This window comes from Heteronotia binoei, chromosome 21 (genome assembly GCF_032191835.1).
Source record: "Heteronotia binoei isolate CCM8104 ecotype False Entrance Well chromosome 21, APGP_CSIRO_Hbin_v1, whole genome shotgun sequence".
Taxonomy (NCBI): Eukaryota; Metazoa; Chordata; class Lepidosauria; order Squamata; family Gekkonidae; genus Heteronotia; species Heteronotia binoei.
In genome coordinates, this window is record NC_083243.1 from 200,458,277 (window position 1) to 200,472,188 (window position 13,912).

Sequence of the window (13,912 nt, forward strand, 5' to 3'; positions counted from 1 at the left end):
GCTATCTCATCAATGGTAGTATGAATCCGATCAAACTCCTTCCAGAAAGAATGCCAGTGTAAACTGATTACAGTTAAATAGAGAATTTTAGAAAAACACTTAGCGAATGTTTGTTATGGTTACCATGAATTACATAGATTTAGTCCTGCTTGATATATCCGCTGTACTATTATGAATCCGTTCAATCGCTTTCCGCTATGAACACCAATGTAAGCTTAATAGAATGCTATGTAGAATTTTGGAAAAACAGTAAGTAGATGCTTGTTATAATTATATAAGATTTCGTAATTGCTAGGAATTGCTATCTCATCATTGCTTGTATGAATCCGAACAAACTCTATCCAGAAAGAATGCCATTGTAAACTGATTAGAATTAAACCGAGAATTTTAGAAAAACACTTAGCGAATGCTTGTTATGGTTACCTTGAATTACATAGATTTATTCCTGCTTTATATCTCCGCAGTACTTTTATGAATCCGTTCAATGGCTTTCCAGTATGAACCCCAATGTAAGCTTAATAGAATTCTATACAGAATTTAAAAAAAAACAGTAAGCAGATGTTTGTTATAATTCTATAAGCTTATGTATCTACTAGGTATTGCTGTCTCATTAATGCTAATATGAATCCAATCAAACTCCTTCCACAAAGAATGCCATTGTAAACTGATTACAGTTAAATGGAGAATTTTAGAAAAACATTTAGCGAATGTTTGTTATGGTTTCCATGAATTACATAGATTTAGTCCTGCTTGATATATCCGCTGTACTATTATGAATCCGTTCAATCGCTTTCCGCTATGTACCCCAATGTAAGCTTAATAGAATGCAATGTAGAATTTTGGAAAAACAGTAAGTAGATGCTTGTTATAATTATATAAGATTTCGTAATTGCTAGGAATTGCTGTCTCATCAATGCTAGTATGAATCCAATCAAAATCCTTCCAGAAAGAATGCCATTGTAAACTGATTAGAATTAAACCGAGAATTTTACAAAAACACAGTGAATGCTTGTTATGGTTACCTTGAATTACATAGATTTAGTCCTGCTTGTAATCTCCGCAATACTTTTATGTATCCGTTCAATGGCATTCCAGTATGAACACCATTATAAGCTTAATAGAATGCTATGTAGAATTTTGGAAAAACAGTAAGTAGGTGTTTGTTCTAATTCTATAACCTTACGTATTTACTAGGTATTGCTATCTCATCAGTGCTTGCATGAATCCGATCAAACTCCTTCCAGAAAGAATGCCATTGTAAACTGATTACAGTTAAACGGAGAATTTTAGAAAAACATTTAGCGAATGTTTGTTATGGTTACCATGAATTACATAGATTTATTCCTGCTTGATATATTTGCTGTACTATTATGAATCCGTTCAATCGGTTTCCGCTATGTACCCCAATGTAAGCTTAATAGAATGCAATGTAGAATTTTGGAAAAACAGTAAGTAGATGCTTGTTATAATTATATAAGATTTCGTAATTGCTAGGAATTGCTGTCTCATCAATGCTAGTATGAATCCAATCAAACTCCTTCCAGAAAGAATGCCATTGTAAACTGATTAGAATTAAACCGAGAATTTTAGAAAAACACTTAGCCAATGCTTGTTATGGTTACCTTGAATTACATAGATTTATTCCTGCTTTATATCTCCGCAGTACTTTTATGAATCCGTTCAATGGCTTTCCAGTATGAACCCCAATGTAAGCTTAATAGAATTCTATACAGAATTTAAAAAAAAACAGTAAGTAGATATTTGTTATAATTCTATAAGCTTATGTATTTACTAGGTATTGCTATCACATCAATGCTAGTATGAATCCGATCAAACTCCTTCCAGAAAGAAATCCATTGTAAACTGATTACAGTTAAACGGAGAATTTTAAAAAAAACACTTAGCAAATGTTTGTTATGGTTACCATGAATTACATAGATTTAGTCCTGCTTGATATCACGGCAGTACTTTTATGAATCCGTTCAATGGCTTTCCAGTATGAACACCAATGTAAGCTTATTAGAATGCTATGTAGAATTATGGAAAAACAGTAAGGAGATGTTTGTTATAATTCTATGTTTTTCTATTTACTAGCTATTGCTATCTCATCAATGCTTGCATGAATCCGATCAAACTCCTTCCAGAAAGAATGCCATTGTAAACTGATTACAGTTAAACGGAGAATTTTAAAAAAAACACTTAGCGAATGTTTGTTATCGTTACCTTGAATTACATAGATTTAGTCCTGCTTGATATCTCCGCAGTACTTTTATGAATCCGTTCAATGGCTTTCCAGTATGAACCCTTAATGTAAGCTTAATAGAATGCTATGTAGAATTATGGATAAACAGTAAGTAGATGTTTGTTATAATTCTAAGTTTTTGTATTTACTAGGTATTGCTATCTCATCAATGCTAGTATGAATCCGATCAAACTCCTTCCAGAAAGAATGCCAGTGTAAACTGATTACAGTTAAATAGAGAATTTTAGAAAAACACTTAGCGAATGTTTGTTATGGTTACCATGAATTACATAGATTTAGTCCTGCTTGATATATCCGCTGTACTATTATGAATCCGTTCAATCGCTTTCCGCTATGAACACCAATGTAAGCTTAATAGAATGCTATGTAGAATTTTGGAAAAACAGTAATTAGATGCTTGTTATAATTATATAAGATTTCGTAATTGCTAGGAATTGCTATCTCATCATTGCTTGTATGAATCCGAACAAACTCTATCCAGAAAGAATGCCATTGTAAACTGATTAGAATTAAACCGAGAATTTTAGAAAAACACTTAGCGAATGCTTGTTATGGTTACCTTGAATTACATAGATTTATTCCTGCTTTATATCTCCGCAGTACTTTTATGAATCCGTTCAATGGCTTTCCAGTATGAACCCCAATGTAAGCTTAATAGAATTCTATACAGAATTTAAAAAAAAACAGTAAGTAGATGTTTGTTATAATTCTATAAGCTTATGTATTTACTAGGTATTGCTTTCTCATCAATGCTAGTATTAATCCAATCAAACTCCTTCCAGAAAGAATGCCATTGTAAACTGATTACAGTTAAACGGAGAATTTTAGAAAAACATTTAGCGAATGTTTGTTATGGTTACCATGAATTACATAGATTTAGTCCTGCTTGATATATCCGCTGTACTATTATGAATCCGTTCAATCGCTTTCCGCTATGTACCCCAATGTAAGCTTAATGGAATGCAATGTAGAATTTTGGAAAAACAGTAAGTAGATGCTTGTTATAATTATATAAGATTTCGTAATTGCTAGGAATTGCTGTCTCATCAATGCTAGTATGAATCCAATCAAACTCCTTCCAGAAAGAATGCCATTGTAAACTGATTAGAATTAAACCGAGAATTTTACAAAAACACAGCAAATGCTTGTTATGGTTACCTTGAATTACATAGATTTAGTCCTGCTTGTAATCTCCGCAGTACTTTTATGAATCCGTTCAATGGCATTCCAGTATGAACCCCTATGTAAGCTTAATAGAATGCTATATAGAATTATGGAAAAACAGTAACTAGATGTTGGTTATAATTCTATGTTTACGTACTTACTAGGTATTGCTATCTCATCAGTGCTTGCATGAATCCGATCAAACTCCTTCCAGAAAGAATGCCATTGTAAACTGATTACAGTTAAACGGAGAATTTTAGAAAAACATTTAGCGAATGTTTGTTATGGTTACCATGAATTACATAGATTTATTCCTGCTTGATATATTTGCTGTACTATTATGAATCCGTTCAATCGGTTTCCGCTATGTACCCCAATGTAAGCTTAATAGAATGCAATGTAGAATTTTGGAAAAACAGTAAGTAGATGCTTGTTATAATTATATAAGATTTCGTAATTGCTAGGAATTGCTGTCTCATCAATGCTAGTATGAATCCAATCAAACTCCTTCCAGAAAGAATGCCATTGTAAACTGATTAGAATTAAACCGAGAATTTTAGAAAAACACTTAGCCAATGCTTGTTATGGTTACCTTGAATTACATAGATTTATTCCTGCTTTATATCTCCGCAGTACTTTTATGAATCCGTTCAATGGCTTTCCAGTATGAACCCCAATGTAAGCTTAATAGAATTCTATGCAGAATTTTGGAAAAACAGTAAGTAGATATTTGTTATAATTCTATAAGCTTATGTATTTACTAGGTATTGCTATCACATCAATGCTAGTATGAATCCGATCAAACTCCTTCCAGAAAGAATGCCATTGTAAACTGATTACAGTTAAACGGAGAATTTTAAAAAAAACACTTAGCAAATGTTTGTTATGGTTACCATGAATTACATAGATTTAGTCCTGCTTGATATCACGGCAGTACTTTTATGAATCCGTTCAATGGCTTTCCAGTATGAACACCAATGTAAGCTTATTAGAATGCTATGTAGAATTATGGAAAAACAGTAAGTAGATGTTTGTTATAATTCTAAGTTTTTGTATTTACTAGGTATTGCTATCTCATCAATGCTAGTATGAATCCGATCAAACTCCTTCCAGAAAGAATGCCAGTGTAAACTGATTACAGTTAAATAGCGAATTTTAGAAAAACACTTAGCGAATGTTTGTTATGGTTACCATGAATTACATAGATTTAGTCCTGCTTGATATATCCGCTGTACTATTATGAATCCGTTCAATCGCTTTCCGCTATGAACACCAATGTAAGCTTAATAGAATGCTATGTAGAATTTTGGAAAAACAGTAAGTAGATGCTTGTTATAATTATATAAGATTTCGTAATTGCTAGGAATTGCTATCTCATCATTGCTTGTATGAATCCGAACAAACTCTATCCAGAAAGAATGCCATTGTAAACTGATTAGAATTAAACCGAGAATTTTAGAAAAACACTTAGCGAATGCTTGTTATGGTTACCTTGAATTACATAGATTTATTCCTGCTTTATATCTCCGCAGTACTTTTATGAATCCGTTCAATGGCTTTCCAGTATGAACCCCAATGTAAGCTTAATAGAATTCTATACAGAATTTAAAAAAAAACAGTAAGTAGATGTTTGTTATAATTCTATAAGCTTATGTATTTACTAGGTATTGCTTTCTCATCAATGCTAGTATTAATCCAATCAAACTCCTTCCAGAAAGAATGCCATTGTAAACTGATTACAGTTAAACGGAGAATTTTAGAAAAACATTTAGCGAATGTTTGTTATGGTTACCATGAATTACATAGATTTAGTCCTGCTTGATATATCCGCTGTACTATTATGAATCCGTTCAATCGCTTTCCGCTATGTACCCCAATGTAAGCTTAATAGAATGCAATGTAGAATTTTGGAAAAACAGTAAGTAGATGCTTGTTATAATTATATAAGATTTCGTAATTGCTAGGAATTGCTGTCTCATCAATGCTAGTATGAATCCAATCAAACTCCTTCCAGAAAGAATGCCATTGTAAACTGATTAGAATTAAACCGAGAATTTTACAAAAACACAGCGAATGCTTGTTATGGTTACCTTGAATTACATAGATTTAGTCCTGCTTGTAATCTCCGCAGTACTTTTATGAATCCGTTCAATGGCATTCCAGTATGAACCCCTATGTAAGCTTAATAGAATGCTATATAGAATTATGGAAAAACAGTAACTAGATGTTGGTTATAATTCTATGTTTACGTACTTACTAGGTATTGCTATCTCATCAGTGCTTGCATGAATCCGATCAAACTCCTTCCAGAAAGAATGCCATTGTAAACTGATTACAGTTAAACGGAGAATTTTAGAAAAACATTTAGCGAATGTTTGTTATGGTTACCATGAATTACATAGATTTATTCCTGCTTGATATATTTCCTGTACTATTATGAATCCGTTCAATCGGTTTCCGCTATGTACCCCAATGTAAGCTTAATAGAATGCAATGTAGAATTTTGGAAAAACAGTAAATAGATGCTTGTTATAATTATATAAGATTTCGTAATTGCTAGGAATTGCTGCCTCATCAATGCTAGTATGAATCCAATCAAACTCCTTCCAGAAAGAATGCCATTGTAAACTGATTAGAATTAAACCGAGAATTTTAGAAAAACACTTAGCCAATGCTTGTTATGGTTACCTTGAATTACATAGATTTATTCCTGCTTTATATCTCCGCAGTACTTTTATGAATCCGTTCAATGGCTTTCCAGTATGAACCCCAATGTAAGCTTAATAGAATTCTATGCAGAATTTTGGAAAAACAGTAAGTAGATATTTGTTATAATTCTATAAGCTTATGTATTTACTAGGTATTGCTATCACATCAATGCTAGTATGAATCCGATCAAACTCCTTCCAGAAAGAATGCCATTGTAAACTGATTACAGTTAAACGGAGAATTTTAAAAAAAACACTTAGCAAATGTTTGTTATGGTTACCATGAATTACATAGATTTAGTCCTGCTTGATATCACGGCAGTACTTTTATGAATCCGTTCAATGGCTTTCCAGTATGAACACCAATGTAAGCTTATTAGAATGCTATGTAGAATTATGGAAAAACAGTAATTAGATGTTTGTTATAATTCTATAAGCTTATGTATTTACTAGGTATTGCTGTCTCATCAATGCTAGTATGAATCCAAACTCCTTCCAGAAAGAATGCCATTGTAAACTGATTACAGTTAAACGGAGAATTTTAGAAAAACATTTAGCGAATGTTTGTTATGGTTACCATGAATTACATAGATTTAGTCCTGCTTGATATATCCGCTGTACTATTATGAATCCGTTCAATCGCTTTCCGCTATGTACCCCAATGTAAGCTTAATAGAATGCAATGTAGAATTTTGGAAAAACAGTAAGTAGATGCTTGTTATAATTATATAAGATTTCGTAATTGCTAGGAATTGCTGTCTCATCAATGCTAGTATGAATCCAATCAAAATCCTTCCAGAAAGAATGCCATTGTAAACTGATTAGAATTAAACCGAGAATTTTACAAAAACACAGTGAATGCTTGTTATGGTTACCTTGAATTACATAGATTTAGTCCTGCTTGTAATCTCCGCAATACTTTTATGTATCCGTTCAATGGCATTCCAGTATGAACACCATTATAAGCTTAATAGAATGCTATGTAGAATTTTGGAAAAACAGTAAGTAGGTGTTTGTTCTAATTCTATAACCTTACGTATTTACTAGGTATTGCTATCTCATCAGTGCTTGCATGAATCCGATCAAACTCCTTCCAGAAAGAATGCCATTGTAAACTGATTACAGTTAAACGGAGAATTTTAGAAAAACATTTAGCGAATGTTTGTTATGGTTACCATGAATTACATAGATTTATTCCTGCTTGATATATTTGCTGTACTATTATGAATCCGTTCAATCGGTTTCCGCTATGTACCCCAATGTAAGCTTAATAGAATGCAATGTAGAATTTTGGAAAAACAGTAAGTAGATGCTTGTTATAATTATATAAGATTTCGTAATTGCTAGGAATTGCTGTCTCATCAATGCTAGTATGAATCCAATCAAACTCCTTCCAGAAAGAATGCCATTGTAAACTGATTAGAATTAAACCGAGAATTTTAGAAAAACACTTAGCCAATGCTTGTTATGGTTACCTTGAATTACATAGATTTATTCCTGCTTTATATCTCCGCAGTACTTTTATGAATCCGTTCAATGGCTTTCCAGTATGAACCCCAATGTAAGCTTAATAGAATTCTATGCAGAATTTTGGAAAAACAGTAAGTAGATATTTGTTATAATTCTATAAGCTTATGTATTTACTAGGTATTGCTATCACATCAATGCTAGTATGAATCCGATCAAACTCCTTCCAGAAAGAATGCCATTGTAAACTGATTACAGTTAAACGGAGAATTTAAAAAAAAACACTTAGCAAATGTTTGTTATGGTTACCATGAATTACATAGATTTAGTCCTGCTTGATATCACGGCAGTACTTTTATGAATCCGTTCAATGGCTTTCCAGTATGAACACCAATGTAAGCTTATTAGAATGCTATGTAGAATTATGGAAAAACAGTAAGTAGATGTTTGTTATAATTCTATGTTTTTCTATTTACTAGCTATTGCTATCTCATCAATGCTTGCATGAATCCGATCAAACTCCTTCCAGAAAGAATGCCATTGTAAACTGATTACAGTTAAACGGAGAATTTTAAAAAAAACACTTAGCGAATGTTTGTTATCGTTACCTTGAATTACATAGATTTAGTCCTGCTTGATATCTCCGCAGTACTTTTATGAATCCGTTCAATGGCTTTCCAGTATGAACCCTTAATGTAAGCTTAATAGAATGCTATGTAGAATTATGGATAAACAGTAAGTAGATGTTTGTTATAATTCTAAGTTTTTGTATTTACTAGGTATTGCTATCTCATCAATGCTAGTATGAATCCGATCAAACTCCTTCCAGAAAGAATGCCAGTGTAAACTGATTACAGTTAAATAGAGAATTTTAGAAAAACACTTAGCGAATGTTTGTTATGGTTACCATGAATTACATAGATTTAGTCCTGCTTGATATATCCGCTGTACTATTATGAATCCGTTCAATCGCTTTCCGCTATGAACACCAATGTAAGCTTAATAGAATGCTATGTAGAATTTTGGAAAAACAGTAATTAGATGCTTGTTATAATTATATAAGATTTCGTAATTGCTAGGAATTGCTATCTCATCATTGCTTGTATGAATCCGAACAAACTCTATCCAGAAAGAATGCCATTGTAAACTGATTAGAATTAAACCGAGAATTTTAGAAAAACACTTAGCGAATGCTTGTTATGGTTACCTTGAATTACATAGATTTATTCCTGCTTTATATCTCCGCAGTACTTTTATGAATCCGTTCAATGGCTTTCCAGTATGAACCCCAATGTAAGCTTAATAGAATTCTATACAGAATTTAAAAAAAAACAGTAAGTAGATGTTTGTTATAATTCTATAAGCTTATGTATTTACTAGGTATTGCTTTCTCATCAATGCTAGTATTAATCCAATCAAACTCCTTCCAGAAAGAATGCCATTGTAAACTGATTACAGTTAAACGGAGAATTTTAGAAAAACATTTAGCGAATGTTTGTTATGGTTACCATGAATTACATAGATTTAGTCCTGCTTGATATATCCGCTGTACTATTATGAATCCGTTCAATCGCTTTCCGCTATGTACCCCAATGTAAGCTTAATGGAATGCAATGTAGAATTTTGGAAAAACAGTAAGTAGATGCTTGTTATAATTATATAAGATTTCGTAATTGCTAGGAATTGCTGTCTCATCAATGCTAGTATGAATCCAATCAAACTCCTTCCAGAAAGAATGCCATTGTAAACTGATTAGAATTAAACCGAGAATTTTACAAAAACACAGCAAATGCTTGTTATGGTTACCTTGAATTACATAGATTTAGTCCTGCTTGTAATCTCCGCAGTACTTTTATGAATCCGTTCAATGGCATTCCAGTATGAACCCCTATGTAAGCTTAATAGAATGCTATATAGAATTATGGAAAAACAGTAACTAGATGTTGGTTATAATTCTATGTTTACGTACTTACTAGGTATTGCTATCTCATCAGTGCTTGCATGAATCCGATCAAACTCCTTCCAGAAAGAATGCCATTGTAAACTGATTACAGTTAAACGGAGAATTTTAGAAAAACATTTAGCGAATGTTTGTTATGGTTACCATGAATTACATAGATTTATTCCTGCTTGATATATTTGCTGTACTATTATGAATCCGTTCAATCGGTTTCCGCTATGTACCCCAATGTAAGCTTAATAGAATGCAATGTAGAATTTTGGAAAAACAGTAAGTAGATGCTTGTTATAATTATATAAGATTTCGTAATTGCTAGGAATTGCTGTCTCATCAATGCTAGTATGAATCCAATCAAACTCCTTCCAGAAAGAATGCCATTGTAACCTGATTAGAATTAAACCGAGAATTTTAGAAAAACACTTAGCCAATGCTTGTTATGGTTACCTTGAATTACATAGATTTATTCCTGCTTTATATCTCCGCAGTACTTTTATGAATCCGTTCAATGGCTTTCCAGTATGAACCCCAAAGTAAGCTTAATAGAATTATTAGAATGCTATGTAGAATTATGGAAAAACAGTAATTAGATGTTTGTTATAATTCTATAAGCTTATGTATTTACTAGGTATTGCTGTCTCATCAATGCTAGTATGAATCCAATCAAACTCCTTCCAGAAAGAATGCCATTGTAAACTGATTACAGTTAAACGGAGAATTTTAGAAAAACATTTAGCGAATGTTTGTTATGGTTACCATGAATTACATAGATTTAGTCCTGCTTGATATATCCGCTGTACTATTATGAATCCGTTCAATCGCTTTCCGCTATGTACCCCAATGTAAGCTTAATAGAATGCAATGTAGAATTTTGGAAAAACAGTAAGTAGATGCTTGTTATAATTATATAAGATTTCGTAATTGCTAGGAATTGCTGTCTCATCAATGCTAGTATGAATCCAATCAAAATCCTTCCAGAAAGAATGCCATTGTAAACTGATTAGAATTAAACCGAGAATTTTACAAAAACACAGTGAATGCTTGTTATGGTTACCTTGAATTACATAGATTTAGTCCTGCTTGTAATCTCCGCAATACTTTTATGTATCCGTTCAATGGCATTCCAGTATGAACACCATTATAAGCTTAATAGAATGCTATGTAGAATTTTGGAAAAACAGTAAGTAGGTGTTTGTTCTAATTCTATAACCTTACGTATTTACTAGGTATTGCTATGTCATCAGTGCTTGCATGAATCCGATCAAACTCCTTCCAGAAAGAATGCCATTGTAAACTGATTACAGTTAAACGGAGAATTTTAGAAAAACATTTGGCGAATGTTTGTTATGGTTACCATGAATTACATAGATTTATTCCTGCTTGATATATTTGCTGTACTATTATGAATCCGTTCAATCGGTTTCCGCTATGTACCCCAATGTAAGCTTAATAGAATGCAATGTAGAATTTTGGAAAAACAGTAAGTAGATGCTTGTTATAATTATATAAGATTTCGTAATTGCTAGGAATTGCTGTCTCATCAATGCTAGTATGAATCCAATCAAACTCCTTCCAGAAAGAATGCCATTGTAAACTGATTAGAATTAAACCGAGAATTTTAGAAAAACACTTAGCCAATGCTTGTTATGGTTACCTTGAATTACATAGATTTATTCCTGCTTTATATCTCCGCAGTACTTTTATGAATCCGTTCAATGGCTTTCCAGTATGAACCCCAATGTAAGCTTAATAGAATTCTATGCAGAATTTTGGAAAAACAGTAAGTAGATATTTGTTATAATTCTATAAGCTTATGTATTTACTAGGTATTGCTATCACATCAATGCTAGTATGAATCCGATCAAACTCCTTCCAGAAGGAATGCCATTGTAAACTGATTACTGTTAAACGGAGAATTTTAAAAAAAACACTTAGCAAATGTTTGTTATGGTTACCATGAATTACATAGATTTAGTCCTGCTTGATATCACGGCAGTACTTTTATGAATCCGTTCAATGGCTTTCCAGTATGAACACCAATGTAAGCTTATTAGAATGCTATGTAGAATTATGGAAAAACAGTAAGTAGATGTTTGTTATAATTCTATGTTTTTCTATTTACTAGCTATTGCTATCTCATCAATGCTTGCATGAATCCGATCAAACTCCTTCCAGAAAGAATGCCATTGTAAACTGATTACAGTTAAACGGAGAATTTTAAAAAAAACACATAGCGAATGTTTGTTATCGTTACCTTGAATTACATAGATTTAGTCCTGCTTGATATCTCCGCAGTACTTTTATGAATCCGTTCAATGGCTTTCCAGTATGAACCCTTAATGTAAGCTTAATAGAATGCTATGTAGAATTATGGATAAACAGTAAGTAGATGTTTGTTATAATTCTAAGTTTTTGTATTTACTAGGTATTGCTATCTCATCAATGCTAGTATGAATCCGATCAAACTCCTTCCAGAAAGAATGCCAGTGTAAACTGATTACAGTTAAATAGAGAATTTTAGAAAAACACTTAGCGAATGTTTGTTAAGGTTACCATGAATTACATAGATTTAGTCCTGCTTGATATATCCGCTGTACTATTATGAATCCGTTCAATCGCTTTCCGCTATGAACACCAATGTAAGCTTAATAGAATGCTATGTAGAATTTTGGAAAAACAGTAAGTAGATGCTTGTTATAATTATATAAGATTTCGTAATTGCTAGGAATTGCTATCTCATCATTGCTTGTATGAATCCGAACAAACTCTATCCAGAAAGAATGCCATTGTAAACTGATTAGAATTAAACCGAGAATTTTAGAAAAACACTTAGCGAATGCTTGTTATGGTTACCTTGAATTACATAGATTTATTCCTGCTTTATATCTCCGCAGTACTTTTATGAATCCGTTCAATGGCTTTCCAGTATGAACCCCAATGTAAGCTTAATAGAATTCTATACAGAATTAAAAAAAAAACAGTAAGTAGATGTTTGTTATAATTCTATAAGCTTATGTATTTACTAGGTATTGCTTTCTCATCAATGCTAGTATTAATCCAATCAAAATCCTTCCAGAAAGAATGCCATTGTAAACTGATTAGAATTAAACCGAGAATTTTACAAAAACACAGTGAATGCTTGTTATGGTTACCTTGAATTACATAGATTTAGTCCTGCTTGTAATCTCCGCAATACTTTTATGTATCCGTTCAATGGCATTCCAGTATGAACACCATTATAAGCTTAATAGAATGCTATGTAGAATTTTGGAAAAACAGTAAGTAGGTGTTTGTTCTAATTCTATAACCTTACGTATTTACTAGGTATTGCTATCTCATCAGTGCTTGCATGAATCCGATCAAACTCCTTCCAGAAAGAATGCCATTGTAAACTGATTACAGTTAAACGGAGAATTTTAGAAAAACATTTAGCGAATGTTTGTTATGGTTACCATGAATTACATAGATTTATTCCTGCTTGATATATTTGCTGTACTATTATGAATCCGTTCAATCGGTTTCCGCTATGTACCCCAATGTAAGCTTAATAGAATGCAATGTAGAATTTTGGAAAAACAGTAAGTAGATGCTTGTTATAATTATATAAGATTTCGTAATTGCTAGGAATTGCTGTCTCATCAATGCTAGTATGAATCCAATCAAACTCCTTCCAGAAAGAATGCCATTGTAAACTGATTAGAATTAAACCGAGAATTTTAGAAAAACACTTAGCCAATGCTTGTTATGGTTACCTTGAATTACATAGATTTATTCCTGCTTTATATCTCCGCAGTACTTTTATGAATCCGTTCAATGGCTTTCCAGTATGAACCCCAATGTAAGCTTAATAGAATTCTATGCAGAATTTTGGAAAAACAGTAAGTAGATATTTGTTATAATTCTATAAGCTTATGTATTTACTAGGTATTGCTATCACATCAATGCTAGTATGAATCCGATCAAACTCCTTCCAGAAAGAATGCCATTGTAAACTGATTACAGTTAAACGGAGAATTTTAAAAAAAACACTTAGCAAATGTTTGTTATGGTTACCATGAATTACATAGATTTAGTCCTGCTTGATATCACGGCAGTACTTTTATGAATCCGTTCAATGGCTTTCCAGTATGAACACCAATGTAAGCTTATTAGAATGCTATGTAGAATTATGGAAAAACAGTAAGTAGATGTTTGTTATAATTCTAAGTTTTTGTATTTACTAGGTATTGCTATCTCATAAATGCTTATATGAATCCGATCAAACTCCTTCCAGAAAGAATGCCACTGTAAACTGATTAGAATTAAACGGAGAATTTTAGAAATACACTTAGAGAATATTTGTTATGGTAACCT